Source organism: Neophocaena asiaeorientalis, unplaced genomic scaffold (genome assembly GCF_003031525.2).
Source record: "Neophocaena asiaeorientalis asiaeorientalis breed wild unplaced genomic scaffold, Neophocaena_asiaeorientalis_V1.1 scaffold400, whole genome shotgun sequence".
NCBI classification, from domain to species: Eukaryota; Metazoa; Chordata; class Mammalia; order Artiodactyla; family Phocoenidae; genus Neophocaena; species Neophocaena asiaeorientalis.
In genome coordinates, this window is record NW_020175089.1 from 374,831 (window position 1) to 391,145 (window position 16,315).

General features: G+C 39.9%; 1 protein-coding gene across 1 annotated transcript in view; it reads right to left on the reverse strand.

Moving 5' to 3' along the window:
- PLCB4 (phospholipase C beta 4) overlaps nt 1-16,315 on the reverse strand; it is a 266,535-nt gene that overhangs the window by 170,684 nt on the left and 79,536 nt on the right. The gene's annotated exons all lie outside the window — the stretch shown is intronic.

A 16,315-nucleotide genomic window follows, 5' to 3' on the forward strand; every position in this document is an offset into this window, starting at 1 on the left:
GGGGGGAAGCTTCAGAGCCACGGGGGAGAGGGCAGCAACAGGGGTGCAGAGGGCAAAGCGGAGAGATTCCTGCACAGAGGAACGGTGCTGACCAGCACTCACCAGCCCGAGAGGCTTGTCTGCTCACCTGCTGGGGCGGGTGGGGGTTGGAAGCTGAGGCTCCAGCTTCGGAGGTCAGACCCCAGGGACAGGACTGGGGTTGGCTGCGTGAACACAGCCTGAAGGGGGCTGGTGCGCCACAGCTAGCCAGGAGGGAGTCCAGGAAAAAGTCTGGACCTGCCTAAGAGGCAAGAGACCATTGTTTCACGGTGCCTGAGGAGAGAGGATTCAGAGCACTGCCTAAACGAGCTCCAGAGTTGGGAGTGAGCCGCGGCTAACAGCGTGGACATCAGAGACGGGCATGAGACGCTAAAACTGCTGCTGCAGCCACCAAGAAGCCTGTGTGCAAGCACAGGTCACTATCCACACCTCTCCTCCCGGGAGCCTGTGCAGCCCACCACTGCCAGGGTCCTGTGATACAGGGACAACTTCCCTGGGAGAACACACGGCACCCCTCAGGCTGCTGCAAGTTTACGCCGGCCTCTGCCACTGCACGCTCGCCCCACATTGTGTACCCCTCCCTCTTCCAAACCTGAGTGAGCCAGAGCCCTTTAATCAGCTGCTAATTTAACCCTGTCCTGTCTGAGCGAAGAACAGACGCCCTCAGGCAACCTACAGGCAGAGGCGGGGCCAAATCCAAAGATGAACGAACCCCAGGAGCTGTGCGAACAAAGAAGAGAAAGGGAAATCTCTCCCAGCAGCCTCAGGAGCAGCGGATTAAATCTCCACAATCAACTTGATGTACCTTGCAACTGTGGAATACCTGAATAGACAATGCATAATCCCAAAATTGAGGCAGTGGCTTTGGGAGCAATAATATATATATAATTTTTTTTTTCCTTTTTCTCTTTTTGTTAGTGTGTATTTGTATGCTTCTTTGTGTGATTTTGTCTGTATAGCTTTGCTTTCACATTTGTCCTAGGGTTCTGTCTGTCCGTGTTTTTTGTTTGTTTTTTTTTTAGTAATTAGCACTTCTTATCATTGGTGGATTTGTTTTTTGGTTTGGTTGCTCTCTTCGTTCTTTCTTTCTTTCTTTCTTTTTCTTGTTTTATTACTTTTAATTTTTAATAATAATTGTTTATTTTTTATTTTAATAACTTTATTTTATTTATTTATTTTCATTTCAGGAAAAAATCTGTAAAAAATACAAATACATGCAGGCTAAACAATACATAACTTAGTAACCAAGAGGCCACTGAAGAAATAAAAGAAATAAAAAATACCCAGAAACAAATGACAATGAAAGCACAACGACCCAAAACCTATGGGATGCAGCAAAACCAGTTCTAGGAGGGAAGTTTATAGCAATACAATCCTACCTCAAGAAAAAAGAAACATCTCAAATAAACAACCAACCCTTCCCCCAAAGCAATTTGAGAAAGAAGAACAAAAAAACCCCCACAAAGTTAGCAGAGGAAATAAATAATAAAGATCATATCAGAAATAAATGAAAAGGAAATGAAGGAAAGAGTAGCAAAGGTCAATAAAACTAAAAGTTGGTTCTTTGAGAAGATAAACGAAGTTGATAAACCATTAGCCAGACTCATCAAGAAAAAAGGGAGCAGACTCAAATCAATAGAATTAGAAATGAAAAAGGAGAAGTAACAACTGACACTGCAAAAATACAAATGATCATAAGAGATTACTATAAGCAACTCTATGGCAATAAAATGGGCAACCTGGAAGAAATGGACAAATTCTTAGAAAAGAACAACCTTCCAAGACTGAAGCAGGAAGAAACTGAAAATATAAACAGACCAATCACAAGCACTGAAATTGAGACTGTGATTAAAACTCTTACAATAAACAAAAGCCCAGGAATAGGTGGTTTCACAGGTGAATTCTAACAAAACATTTAGAGAAGACCTAACACCTATACTTCTCAAACTCTCCCAAAATATAGCAGAGGAAGGAACACTCTGAAACTCATTCTACGAGACCACCATCACCCTGATGCCAAAACCAGACAAAGATATCACAAAGAAAGAAAACTACAGGCCAATATCACTGATGAACATAGATGCAAAAATCCTCAACAAAATACTAGCAAACAGAATCCAACAGCACATTAAAAGGATCATACACCATGATCAAGAGGGCTTTATGCTAGGAATGCAAAGATTCTTCAATATATGCAAATCAATCAATGTGATAAACCATATTAATAAATTGAAGGATAAAAACCATATGATCAGGCTTCCCTGGTGGTGCAGTGGTTGAGAGTCTGCCTGCCGATGCAGGGGACACGGGTTCGTTCCCTGGTCCAGGGGGATCCCACATGCCGTGGAGCGGCTGGGCCTATGAGCCATGGCCGCTGAGCCTGCATATCCGTAGCCTGTGCTCCGCAACGGGAGAGGCCACAACAGTGAGAGGCCCGCATACCGCAAAATAAAAAAACAAACATATGATCATCTCAATAGATGCAGAAAAACCTTTCGACAAAATTTAACACCCATTTACGATAAAAACCCTCCAGAAAGTAGGCATAGAGGGAACTTACATCAACATAATAAAGGCCATATATGACAAACCCACAGCCAACACTGTCCTCAATGGTGAAAAACTGAAACTATTTCCACTAAGATCGGGAACAAGAAAAGGTTGCCCACTCTCACCAGTATAATTCAACATAGTTTTGGAAGTTTTAGCCACAGCAATCAGAGAAGAAAAGGAAATAAAAGGAATCCAAATCAGAAAAGAAGAAATAAAGCTGTCACTGTTTGCAGATGACATGATACTATATGTAGAGAACCCTAAAGATGCTACCAGAAAACTACTAGAGCTAATCAATGAATTTGGTAAAGTAGCAGGATACAAAATTAATGCACAGAAATCTCTGGCATTCCTATATACTAATGATGAAAAATCTGAAAGTGAAATCAAGAAAACACTCCCATTTACCATTGCAACAAAAAGAATAAAATATCTAGGAATAAACCTACCTAAGGAGACAAAAGACCTGTATGAAGAAAATTATAAGACACTGATGAAAGAAATTAAAGATGATACAAATAGATGGAGAGATATACCATGTTCTTGGATTGGAAGAATCAACATTGTGAAAATGACTCTACTACCCAAAGCAATCTATAGATTCAATGCAATCCCTATCAAACTACCACTGGCATTTTTCACAGAACTAGAACAAAAAATAACTTCTTAGAAAAGAACAACCTTCCAAGACTGAAGCAGGAAGAAACTGAAAATATAAACAGACCAATCACAAGCACTGAAATTGAGACTGTGATTAAAACTCTTACAACAAACAAAAGCCCAGGAATAGGTGGTTTCACAGGTGAATTCTAACAAAACATTTAGAGAAGACCTAACACCTATACTTCTCAAACTCTCCCAAAATATAGCAGAGGAAGGAACACTCTGAAACTCATTCTACGAGACCACCATCACCCTGATGCCAAAACCAGACAAAGATATCACAAAGAAAGAAAACTACAGGCCAATATCACTGATGAACATAGATGCAAAAATCCTCAACAAAATACTAGCAAACAGAATCCAACAGCACATTAAAAGGATCATACACCATGATCAAGTGGGGTTTATTCCAGGAATGCAAGGATTCTTCAATATACGCAAATCTATCAATGTGATAAACCATATTAACAAATTGAAGGAGAAAAACCATATGATCATCTCAATAGATGCAGAGAAAGCTTTCGACAAAATTCAACACCCATTTATGATAAAAACCCTCCAGAAAGTAGGCATAGAGGGAACTTTCCTCAACATAATAAAGGCCATATATGACAAGCCCACAGCAAACATCATCCTCAATGGTGAAAAACTGAAAGCATTTCCACTAAGATCAGGAACAAGACAAGGTTGCCCACTCTCACCACTCTTATTCAACATAGTTTTGGAAGTTTTAGCCACAGCAATCAGAGAAGAAAAGGAAATAAAAGGAATCCAAATCAGAAAAGAAGAAGTAAAGCTGTCACTGTTTGCAGATGACATGATACTATATGTAGAGAACCCTAAAGATGCTACCAGAAAACTACTAGAGCTAATCAATGAATTTGGTAAAGTAGCAGGATACAAAATTAATGCACAGAAATCTCTGGCATTCCTATATACTAATGATGAAAAATCTGAAAGTGAAATCAAGAAAACACTCCCATTTACCATTGCAACAAAAAGAATAAAATATCTAGGAATAAACCTACCTAAGGAGACAAAAGACCTGTATGAAGAAAATTATAAGACACTGATGAAAGAAATTAAAGATGATACAAATAGATGGAGAGATATACCATGTTCTTGGATTGGAAGAATCAACATTGTGAAAATGACTCTACTACCCAAAGCAATCTATAGATTCAATGCAATCCCTATCAAACTACCACTGGTATTTTTCACAGAACTAGAGCAAAAAATTTCACAATTTGTATGGAAACACTAAAGACCCCGAATAGCCAAAGCAATCTTGAGAATGAAAAACAGAGTTGGAGGAATCAGGCTCCCTGACTTCAGACTATACTACAAAGCTACAGTAATCAAGACAGTATGGTACTGGCACAAAAACAGAAAGATAGATCAATGGAAGAGGAGAGAAAGCCCAGCAATAAACCCACACACATATGGTCACCTTATTTTTGATAAAGGAGGCAAGAATATAAAATGGAGAAAAGAGAGCCTCTTCAATAAGTGATGCTGGGAAAACTGGACAGCTACATGTAAAAGAATGAAATTAGAACACTCCTTAACACCATACACAAAAGTAAACTCAAAATGGATTAGAAAAAAAATGGATTAGAGACCTAAATGTAAGGTCAGACACTATAAAATTCTTAGAGGAAAAAACGGGCGGAACACTCTATGACAAAAATCACAGCAAGATCCTCTTTGATCCACCTCCTAATTTAAAGGAAATAAAAACAAACAAGTGGGACCTAGTGAAAATGAAAGCTTTTGTACAGCAAAGGAAAATATAAACAATATGAAAAGACAACCCTCAGAAAGGGAGAAAATATTTGCAAATGAAGCAACTGACGAAGGATTAATCTCCAAAATTTACAAGCAGCTCATGTAACTCAATATCAAAAAACCAAACAACCCAAATCCAAAAATGGGCAGAAGACCTAAACAGACATTTCTCCAGTGAAGATATACAGATTGCCAAAAAAACACATGAAAGAATGCTCAACATCACTAATCATTAGAGAAATGCTAATCAAAACTACATTGAGGTATCATCTCATGCCAGTGAGAACGGCCATCATCAAAAAATCTAGAAACAATAAATGCTGGAGAGGGTGTGGAGAAAAGGGAACCCTCTTGCACCATTGGTGGGAATGTAAATTGATACAGCCACTATGGAGAATAGTATGGAGGTTCCTTAAAAAACTAAAAATAGAACTCCTCTACGCTGCAGGCACCCCACTACTGGGCATATACCCTGCGAAAAACATAATACGAAAAGAGTCATGTATCAAAATGTTCATTGCAGCTCTATTTACAATAACCAGGACATGGAAGCAACCTAAGTGTCCACTGAGTGATGAATGGTGATGAATGGATAAAGATGTGTCACATATATACAATGGAATATTACTCAGCCATAAAAAGAAACGAAGCTGAGTTATTTGTAGTGAGGTGGATGGACCTAGAGTCTGTCATACAGAGTGAAGTAAATCAGGAAGAGAAAAACAATTACCATATGCTGACACATATATATGGAATCTAAAAAAAAAAGGTTCTGAAGAACCTAGGGGCAGGACAGGAATAAAGACGCAGATGTAGAGAATGGACTTGAGGACATGGGGAGGGGGAAGGGGAAGATGGGACGAAGTGATAGAGTGGCATGGACATATATACACTACCAAATGTAAAACAGATAGCTAGTGGGAAGCACCTGCATAGCACAGGGAGATCAGCTCGGTGTTTTGTGACCACCTTGAGGGGTGGGATAGGGAGGGTGGGAGGGAGACGCAGAGGGAGGAGATATGGGGATATACATATATATGTATATGTAATTCACTTTGTTCTAAAGCAGAAACTAACACACCATTGTAAAGCAATTATACTCCAATAAAGATGTTCAAAAAAAAAGTATTATGTATGATCTTTCAGAAATGTAAGATATCATTTATACATTAATGATTTTTGTGGTATTGAATTACAGACATGACTGCTAAAAATAAAAATTTGTTTGATAGGATGCAAGATAAATCAACCTTAAGATATGAAAAATATATATAGAATGTGTTTCCTGGGGAGAGGAATATGTAATTCAACTGTTTTTTCACTGACTTAATGGAATAACAAAACTGTCGTAGAAAGAATTTTTTTGTAAACACATAAAAATTCTGCAAAGTAAAGGCATCTTATTTATTTTATGCTTCTGATATAAAGTACTTTTGTTTTTACTGACTAAGGGAGTACAGCAAACAGCAGAAGGTACTTTATTACTACTGAGTACTTAAGGTAAACAGAGTTAACCACAAGAGCCCTGATAAATACAACAGTACTGAGAAATAAGACAATTATTCAAAATTGTGATACATGTAAACAAATGACCAGATTTCCCCCCCCTCTTTCAAGAGCAGAATTTATTACTGTTTTCAAGACCAGAACTAACAGAATATATGGTAGATGTGTACAGTTTACCATGGATAGAAACAACCTCCTGCTGAGTACTGGGTGTGAGCCACACACAATAATATTTGGGGAGAGTTCAGCCTCTCTCACTTCCACATAAGGGTTCTGATAAGGTCTGGAGAAACAGGTAACAAAATGGCGACATGACAGATTAAGTACAGTTTTAAGTGGAGGTCATAAATAGATTATAGAAATAACTCTGTCTTGGATCTTGATTCATGGTGTTAATTGACCAGCTAAGACAGAAGTCTGGGGCTTTGTCCTTGGAGAGCCCAGGGGTCCAGAGTGGGAACTAAGACCATGGGGGCTTGAGTCGACTTCTCCTTCAGCCTTAGTTTCTTCTCAACCGGAACACCCTTTGAGATATTGATGGTAAGATCTGGATAGCCAAGCTGGGGACTCAAGTCTTCTGGGGACTCAAGCCAGGAGCATAAGGCAAGGATCAGAGATGGTGTAGGCCCCATGAGCTTGCCTTTGATCAGTGGTTCTCAAAGCATGGTATCCAAACAGCAAACCTCATCTGGAACATTTTAGAAATGCAGAAATCTCAGACCCCACCCAGATCTTCTGAATCAGAAAATCAGTTGGGAGGGTGGGGCTCAGATATCTATGCTTAATCCAAGTGGCCAGGTGGTTCTACAGCAGCTAAAGTTTGAGAACAACTGCCTTGGGTCAAGTCTTCATCAAAGAAAAAAAGCCAAAAAAAGAAAAAGAAGGAAAGAAGGGTCTTTTGCTCTTCACCTATGGCCCAGGCCAGCTCACCAGAGAAAGAGACCCACTAGGCATTTGGGAGTAAATCTCAGGTAAGGAATACAGATGGTCCGTTTGTCTAAACTGCACACTTCTCTCAAGGCCATGGAAAATCCAGGAGACAGAGATTCTGGGCCCTGGCACCAGAGTAGACCAAGAGTAGAAAATAAAGGCCTAAAGTAAATGGGTAATTTTCTCAATCATTTTTTCAAGCCTAATCCTTAAGGGTTAAGTCTTAAAGAAGCTAGTTAAGGGACTTCGCTGGTGGTGCAGTGGTTAAGACTCTGCACTCCCAGTGCAGGGGGCTGGGATTCGATCCCGGGTCAGGGAACTAGATCCCACATGCATGCTGCAACTAAGAGTTCACATGCCACAGCTAAGGAGCCCGCCTGCCACAACTAAGACCTGGAGCAACCAAATAAATAAATATTTAAAAAAAGAAAAAAACAAAAGAAGCCAGTTATGGGTGACAGGTGACTTGAAGAAAGCAAAGAATGACATAACTGAACAGTCAACACAGCATCTGTTTAATCTCCAATGTAGACACTGCAGTCACTTAACAAGTAACTTCAAGCACTTCCTTCTTTTGGCCCAAGTCTTCATGGTCCCTGATAACTATAAGCTGAGAGTACTAACATTTCTCCTAAGAACTCAGAAAGAAAAAAATTGGGTAAATAAAGATTCAACCAGCAAACTCAGCCTTTAAGAAGCCACAATTAACAAAAGAGCTGAGGAGAAAGATCATGTTAAAACATGAGAGAAGAAACATCCCCTCGGCTGAGTGGAAAAGCAGCAGCATCCCAAAAGATGCTCAAAAAGTGTCATTTTGGGATTTCCTTGGTGGCACAGTGGGTAAGAATCTGCCTGCCAGTTCAGGGACATGGGTTCGATCCCTGATCTGGGAAGATCCCACATGCCACGGAGCAACTAAGTCTGTGCACCACAACTATTGAGCCCGCATGCTGCAACTACTGAAGCCCGCGTGCCTAGAGCCCGGGCTCTGCAACAAGAGAGGCCACTGCAATGAGAAGCCGGCACACTGCAATGAAGAGTAGCCCCCGCTTGCCGCAACTAGAGAAAGCCCGTGTGCAGCAATTAAGAGCCAACGCAGCCAAAATGAACAAATAAATAATTATATAAATATATATATATTAAACAAAAGTCCACCAAAGGCATTCTAAAAAAAAAAAGTGTCATTTTTCCCCTTCAATTCTTCTCTCTGGATTTAACAGACTTGACTCATTGCCCCAAATACACTGAGCCTTTTGCATATTTTTCTTTCTCTCTCATTCCTGAACCTCTCTCCTAAATTTGGTTAGCTCTGGTTATCCTTCAGATATCAGCATGAGAAACTGGGTTAGGTGCCACTCCTGTATTTTCACTGAAGCACTCTGTATGTCTCTTTGCGGAACAAATCATGCTACACTGTAGGCAGCTCTCGTTTATCTGTATCTTCACTATAGGAGGAACTCTGGGGAGGCCAGCCTCATTTGCTATTATTTTTAGTGTCCAGCACAGCATACAGGGGGCACTCAGTAAACACTGCATGACTGAAAGAATGAATATCTTATTCTGGGGAGGAACTCCCAACCAAGCCGAAAAACAACCAAGGCAGAGGACAATAAACACTTCTGTTATCCAAATGAACGTGTTGGTACCTTTTTTGTATGTACCTGCTTTCTCCTCCAGGATCTTGAAATGCTGTCCCACTCTCTTGTTCCCGACTCATACCATGCTGATCCCCTGCTGCCTGGCTGGGACCCAGCCTGAGAACAAGTTTCCATATTCACCTGGTTCTGTAGCCTGGTGGGGCCCATACATGACTTTTGGGCTGTACATCCCAACTTCCCATCTTCTGTGTCCCCCCACCTTAGCTCAGACCTCTGACCACTGATTCCCCTTGAGGGTTGCTCAGATTGGCTTCTGGGTCCTCCAACCATGCCCTGGGCATGTACTCATGGGGTGCGTGGTTTTCTTACCCATGGAGACTCCCTCTTTACAGAAGGCCTCCTGGGCTGTTCATAAGGTCTTCTCTCTGGTGCCCAGCCCTCCATGCTTTGCCCTTCATTTGCCCTGGGACTGGCAAATTATTATCTGCCACAATTATTAGGCAAAGCATCACAACATGAATCACATGTATCAAGGGAGAAGAAAGCTCTCTTTAGAGGCCTGATTTTGCCTTAATTATCTGCATATTTCAAAGGAAAGATTTTTATTTTATCTTCACTTGAATAATCTATTGAATGTTGCCTTGGGCGTGTGTATGGAATAAGTCTAAAGACTGCAAAACAGGACTTCACAAAAAACAGGGACACTGTTTTGGACTAGGACCAGGCACACATTCAAGAGCTTGAAGAATCCTTTATTGTAAAAATGATTTTCTTATTAAAATAAACATACACAGACAATGGGTTCAAATTTAATCAAGATTCCTGGGTTTTTTTTTTTTTTTCTGTTTTTTGTTTGTTTGTTTGTTTAGTTTTTGCCGTACGCGGGCCTCTCACTGTTGTGGCCTCTCCCGTTGTGGAGCACAGGCTCCGGATGCGCAGGCTCAGTGGCCATGGCTCAAAGGCCCAGCCGCCCCGGGGCACGTGGGATCTTCCCGGACCGGGGCACAAACCCGTGTCCCCTTTATCGGCAGGCAGACTCAATCACTGCACCACCAGGGAAGCCCAAGATTCTTGGTATTTAAACATTCTCCAAGCGATTTTATTACTAGGTCTTTGCTATTATTATACAAGAGTCATAAGATGAGAATAAAGTATAAGGCCATGCATATTGGAACTGAGTCCAGACCATAAAAGGAGAAAACCAAATATTTTCCTTAGGTTGTGAGCTAAAAGGTATCCAAAATTAATGAGCTTTTATATGTTCATACACACAGGGGTACCACATGACCTGAAAATAAACTGGTCAAAGAGTTGTAACCTAAATAAATCTCACACAAATTCAATTATCTCCTTACATGTTCAAAATTGTTCTACCTCCATTCTCAAAAGCTTAAAACTAAGGCTACAGATGGAACTAATAAGACAGAGACAGTGAGAAAAAATTTCATGAAATTTAAGGTTTCAGGAGGTTGATTTTATTATTTTCTATTCGTGCAAATTCTTCAAAGTCCCCAAACCTATCTTCACGGTTTTTGTTTGTTTGTTTGTTTTTATGCACAAAAGTACGATTAGTCTGAAAGGAAAATGAAGCAAAATCCTTAACCTCGGTTCATTTATGGAAAAAGTGTTAAAGGTCTTTGTGTTTTTGTTTTTGTTTTTTTTCCCCAGGTGTGGCATCATATAATTAACCGTTATTTCCAACGAGGCAGGGAACTTACTGCATACATTGGTTTATGTACATGAGAATGCACATTAAAACTAGATCCGCATGTTAGAATATGTGCCGTCTTTGGCTTTGTCCGATAGACCAGCAGAACACTGAACATTTCACCTGTTTCACTACCATTTGCCTAATAAATACCAGTACCAATGGTTACACGATTTGAAATAGGTCTTCTAAGGTGATATTAGAAAAGTGAATTAGAATGATCCAAATTTTATGGCTCTATAAATAATTTGGTCACACCCTAAAAAAGGGTCTGACTTTAATTATATATTATTGTTTCCACAATTAATATTAAATTAATATGACCTATGCAGCTGGCTGGAATGGAAACGGCAGGGCAATCAGAGGTGGATAACGTGGATTCCAGTCCCAGCTCTGTCCCAATTACTTGTGGGACCTTGAGGAAGCCCCTTAAGTTCTTAGAGCCTTAGTTTCTTTGTTCGTAGAAACTAGAGGCTGAAATGATCATGTTTCTGATTCCTTCTAGTCTTGGTGAGTGTGATTAAACATTATTTGGGCTGCAAATAAATGTAGATATTATTTAAGAACCATATATGTCCTTCCTGAAATATATTTTATTTCCTAAAAGGAAAGCCATAGTGAGACAGCTTCAAGTAAGATGAAAAACAATGCATTACTATTATGTATTGAGGAGCAACTGACAAGGTAATGACATAGTGACATTTCTAGAACAGCTCTTCAGTATCAAAGCAGACTTTCAAGATGCCAGACGCTTGCTCAATGCTGGTAAGGTCAACAGCCTTCAAATAATTGTTCCTTTCATACCATGTGTGTTTTGTGGGGTTATTTTGAAATGTGTCTGCTTCCATTGCTTATATAGAAACTGAAAAACATCCCTCAAGGCCCAGAGGCATGGGAAGGATATTGGGGGTCAGAGAAGTCGGATGTGAAGCAATTCCCAAGAGTTTACATCGTATTTTATTTTAGCAAATGTTGCTAACTTCTAATTCAAGCCATATCAGCAGGCTGGGAAGAGAGAGCCAAAACAGAGCTTTTATAACTAAATTCCCTGCCCCTTTGTCAGACAAGCCCTTGGTTCCCCCAAGTGTCAGCACTAATAAGCAAAGTTACTGAAAATTGCTTGTGTCTGCAATCAATTATTTTGTTTCTTAAGGGGTAAAGTTTGACCCAGTATATTCTGAAATGCTACAAGATTGCAGGCACGCTTTTAAAGAAAGAAGTCAGCGACGTGACCTGGAGACTAGGAGGATGACTCTCTCATTAGGCGAGAGAGGCTGGATTTCCTGCCATAACAAGAAATCAAAGTGGCTGCTGTCACCACTCAGCCCTGATGGAGTAGTTGGGGGCTTATCACCGCCGACCCTCCAAGCTTCACACAGCTCTTCCAGCCAGGGCACCCAGTATTGATGTAACAGCTTACATTTTATCAAGTATTTTCACAGACTCTCTTTAAGTGAGAAATCATAACCCAACTGCAAAACGTGCAAAGCAGAGCTCAGAAAGCTAAGTCTCCCTCAAATGATGGTAGAACCAGAACTTAAACCTTTTAACTTTAAACTCTCTGTCTGACCTTGGTTCTCATGATGAAAGTTCCTTAAATTCAGTAAAAACAATAAAGATATAGCCTCTGACCAAGATAAGGTAAAGTCATCTTTTCCTGGGATTGTATTTAAGCTGCTTTAATGAGAGATAGTTAAACCAAAAATGAGGATTGCCTCCACGAAGGAGATGCCTAAGTCACGACCACTATCCAATTTCCTACTTCGAACTTAGCTAGTTAGCTAGTTAACTTAGCTAACAAGGACAGAAATCCTTGTTACCCAGCTTCAAAATCAGGAAGTAAAAACATTATTCAAAAGAAAAATGAGGGCTTCCCTGGTGGTGCAGTGGTTGAGAGTCCGCTTGCTGATGCAGGGGACACGGGTTCGTGCCCCAGTCCGGGAAGATCCCACATGCCGCGGAGCGGCTGGGCCCGTGAGCCATGGCCACTGAACCTGCGCATCCGGAGCCTGTGCTCCGCAACAGGAAAGGCCACAACAGTGAGAGGCCCACGTACCGCAAAAAAAAAAGAAAATTAATTTGTTTCTTATTTTTTTAATGCTCTCATAAAATAATTTTCACTCTAAAAAGATCACTGTGTCTTTAATTCTTAGCTTTGTTTTTAGAGTAGTGTTCTAAATGTGATGGAGAAAACTTAGTTTGATCAAAACATCAGGATCTAGTCACTGGGTGCCTGACGTGCTGGCTTATGATGTTATTTTGGAATATTTGTAGTGGGCATTTTAACAAAATTAATGTGGTTGCCTTTATTTAACTTAGATGAAAACACAAGTGTTGAGTAAGCCATTACATATATTTTTATTTTTATTCTGCCCCAATTGAAACCAACCCCCAAGGTGAAACAGGAAAGGAAATGGGATTCAATTATGACCATTACATGAATGTAAGTTAAATCAGCCTCTGTGCACAAAACGTCTACTGTCACTAAATCAATTATCATGCCCTGAAGTTTTAAAGAGAGAAAGCCTTACAATTAAGGTATATTTTGACCACCTATGTCACACCCTCCCACGGCCCTTCAATAATAAAAAGCAGCTTTGCTCAATATCACCATTTCCTACGTATAGACTCAATAAATATCTTAAAATATGGAATCTACCTCACCTATTCTGTTCAAAATGCCATTTTGAGTAGTTGGACCTGTTAGTCTTCAAACTCAATGTCCTTATCTTGGCCCTGGTCTTTCTTAACCTCCCACCTTCACCCTATACTCTACTGATCCTCTTTCCACGTGTCTGTTTTGTCCACCCCTTTGTCCTCATCTTTTTTGCTCTTTGGATTCTCCTTCCCATGGCAATCCTGTGGTATCACCATCCTTTTCTCCTCTCCAGGACTTCACTCCTTGTTTTCAGTGGCCTCCTAAGATAAGACCCCATCCCTACTGGTGCTCTTCTAGCACTTCAGACGTCCAAACATGTCCTGAGCAGAGGTCATTGCTACAAAATGACTGCATGGAAGGATGGGTCAAGCTATCAAGAGACATATAAAAGTGAGCAATACAAAGATCTCCAAGAAGGTTTTGCTTTTGTTTTTAAAGCAACTATGAGGCCAAAAAAACTGTTTTTTTTAATATGAAAAACATCTGACCTTTATGTGAACTCCAACCTTAGTGAACTAATGGTGGTGAAGTAATGGTTTAAACTTTAATGCAGTCTCAGGGAGGACTTCAATCAAAGGACAACCATCTCAGCAAACTCTTTTGGATCCCACCATTGCTTGGATTATTTTGTACATTCTGTGCCACAATTTTAAGAAGCATATCGACAAAACAGAGAACTGGTGAAGGAAGTCATACTATTTAAGCAACAAGTTATAAAAGAAAATTCCAAGGATTTCAGAGTTAATTTGAGCTGTTATGTAACTGGATGGACATAGAGGCCAAAAACGGGTGGACTGAGCAGTTCCTCAGCCCTACTGGCGGAGCTGTGATAGAACTGATACAGTTGAACTGCCCATCCAATACCCATCCCATCCTCTTTCTGACTCATGGCATGTATTGAAAATCACCCAAAAATCATGCACATGGAAAAGGGAGTAATGTAAACATTGTGTTCATTTAGAGGAAAACCTCTGTACCAAAGATCAGTGGTCTCAGGAATGTCTATTTTAAATCAACATCAGGAAAATAAGAATTATTTTTCAATGAAGTTGTACAGTTTCAGAACAGATACTTCTAATCACTTAAGGATTTAGATGTTTCTCTGTTCTTGGAGATTATAAAGGGATTGTTGCACTGGATGAGATGAGATTAAATGTTCCTCTAACATCTTTTCAGAGATAAAGCTGGGTTAGTCCATGTCACTAAGGTACTATCAGCCTCTTTCCAAATTCCTCTGACCCAAAGAAGTCTAAATACTATCTCACTTCAAGTTTGCAATGAAATGATTTTTGGTGTTTATCCTGCAAAAGAATATTGGTTAAAGTTTAAGTAGTAAACAGTTAGATACACAGGGATTCATTGGGGAAATGTTCATCTAATTTTGCATTTGCAAATAGTCTTGGAGCTAATAAAAAGCAAAACGTTCTACTCCTTAAAAGCCATCGTTTTGCCTTTGCTTTGTGGACTCTAAAAGAGAATCTTGGGTCAAGCCATCAAGGAGACCACAAAAAGCAGTTTACAAAACAACGATTCATACTAACTATACTAATTAAGACTTTTTTGTCCACCCTAAACTAGAACTAGCAAAAAATATGAAGTCTGGGCTTCCCTGGTGGCGCAGTGGTTGAGAGTCCGCCTGCCGATGAAGGGGACGTGGGTTCGTGCCCCAGTCCGGGAGGATCCCACATGCCGCGGAGTGGCTGGGCCCGTGAGCCATGGCCGCTGAGCCTGCGCCTCTGGAGCCTGTGCTCCGTGACGGGAGAGGCCACAACAGTGAGAGGCCCACGTACCGTACAGTACCGCAAAAAAAAAAAATGAAGTCAAAGCTGTGGGCTTCAGACTTTGGTCATTTTTGGTCACCTGTTTGCCAGTCTCTGGAAAACAAAGAGTTTCAATTTCAGAATACCAGATCAATATTTTAATTTTGGGAAGTTACAGTTAGTTTGCCATATATTCATCATTTTAATTTTATTAACTGGATACAGTATCCTTATTCAACACTTTTGAGAAACCATTGTACACTGCTTTCTGCTAAACAGCTGTGACATGCCACCCCCAAATGGTATTTTTAATATTAAATAACTGAAATTTATGGGTAGAATTTTCTATGTTGCTAACTTCTTTTAACAACATGGAGACTAAGAGAATTATTAAGACAACAGGCACTTCAGCAGCAGTTAACTGACACTGGTGCAAAGAAAGGGAAAACATGTCTGAAATTTCTGTGTTCTGTTCTCTGTTTAAATTATGGAAATTATTGTTGTTTGGCTTAAGAGAAAGAAAAACACAAGAGATCTGAAGACATGAGCTATAAGATAAACCATGAGATACAGATAAATCACGCATACTCTTATTCAAGAAAGTTCCCATCTCTTCTTCAGTTTATATCACAAAGTAATTTTATTAAGGTTTTATGGAAAGGTCACTATTGCATTTCTTTAATACTAAAATCTATCTCAGCATACAGAAATGCCCCATGAGCCTGAAATATTAGTTCAAGACTAAGTTTATTAAGGTTTTCGCATGACTCAATATTAACTTTCTCCAAACATGACAAGCATTTTCAAATCAGATAAGCTGTGGGATATAAAACTGTGGCTCATAAAAATAAAATCAGGAAAATGGCATCATTACATATTAGTTCGTAGGGATTAACTATAAATATACTCTAAAATTGTGAGGGGGCTTATCAAAACAGTTCATTCTGTATTGGCATTTTCATTTCACAAAGGATCAGATAGAAACATGGTTAAGGTCTGTGTAGCATGCTTCGAAGCAAACTGATATTTTTAAGACAAATTCTAACTCAAGTGCCAATACTAATTTTAGCATCACAATCCCTTCTGTCTCCTAATACCTTCATCTATGAGT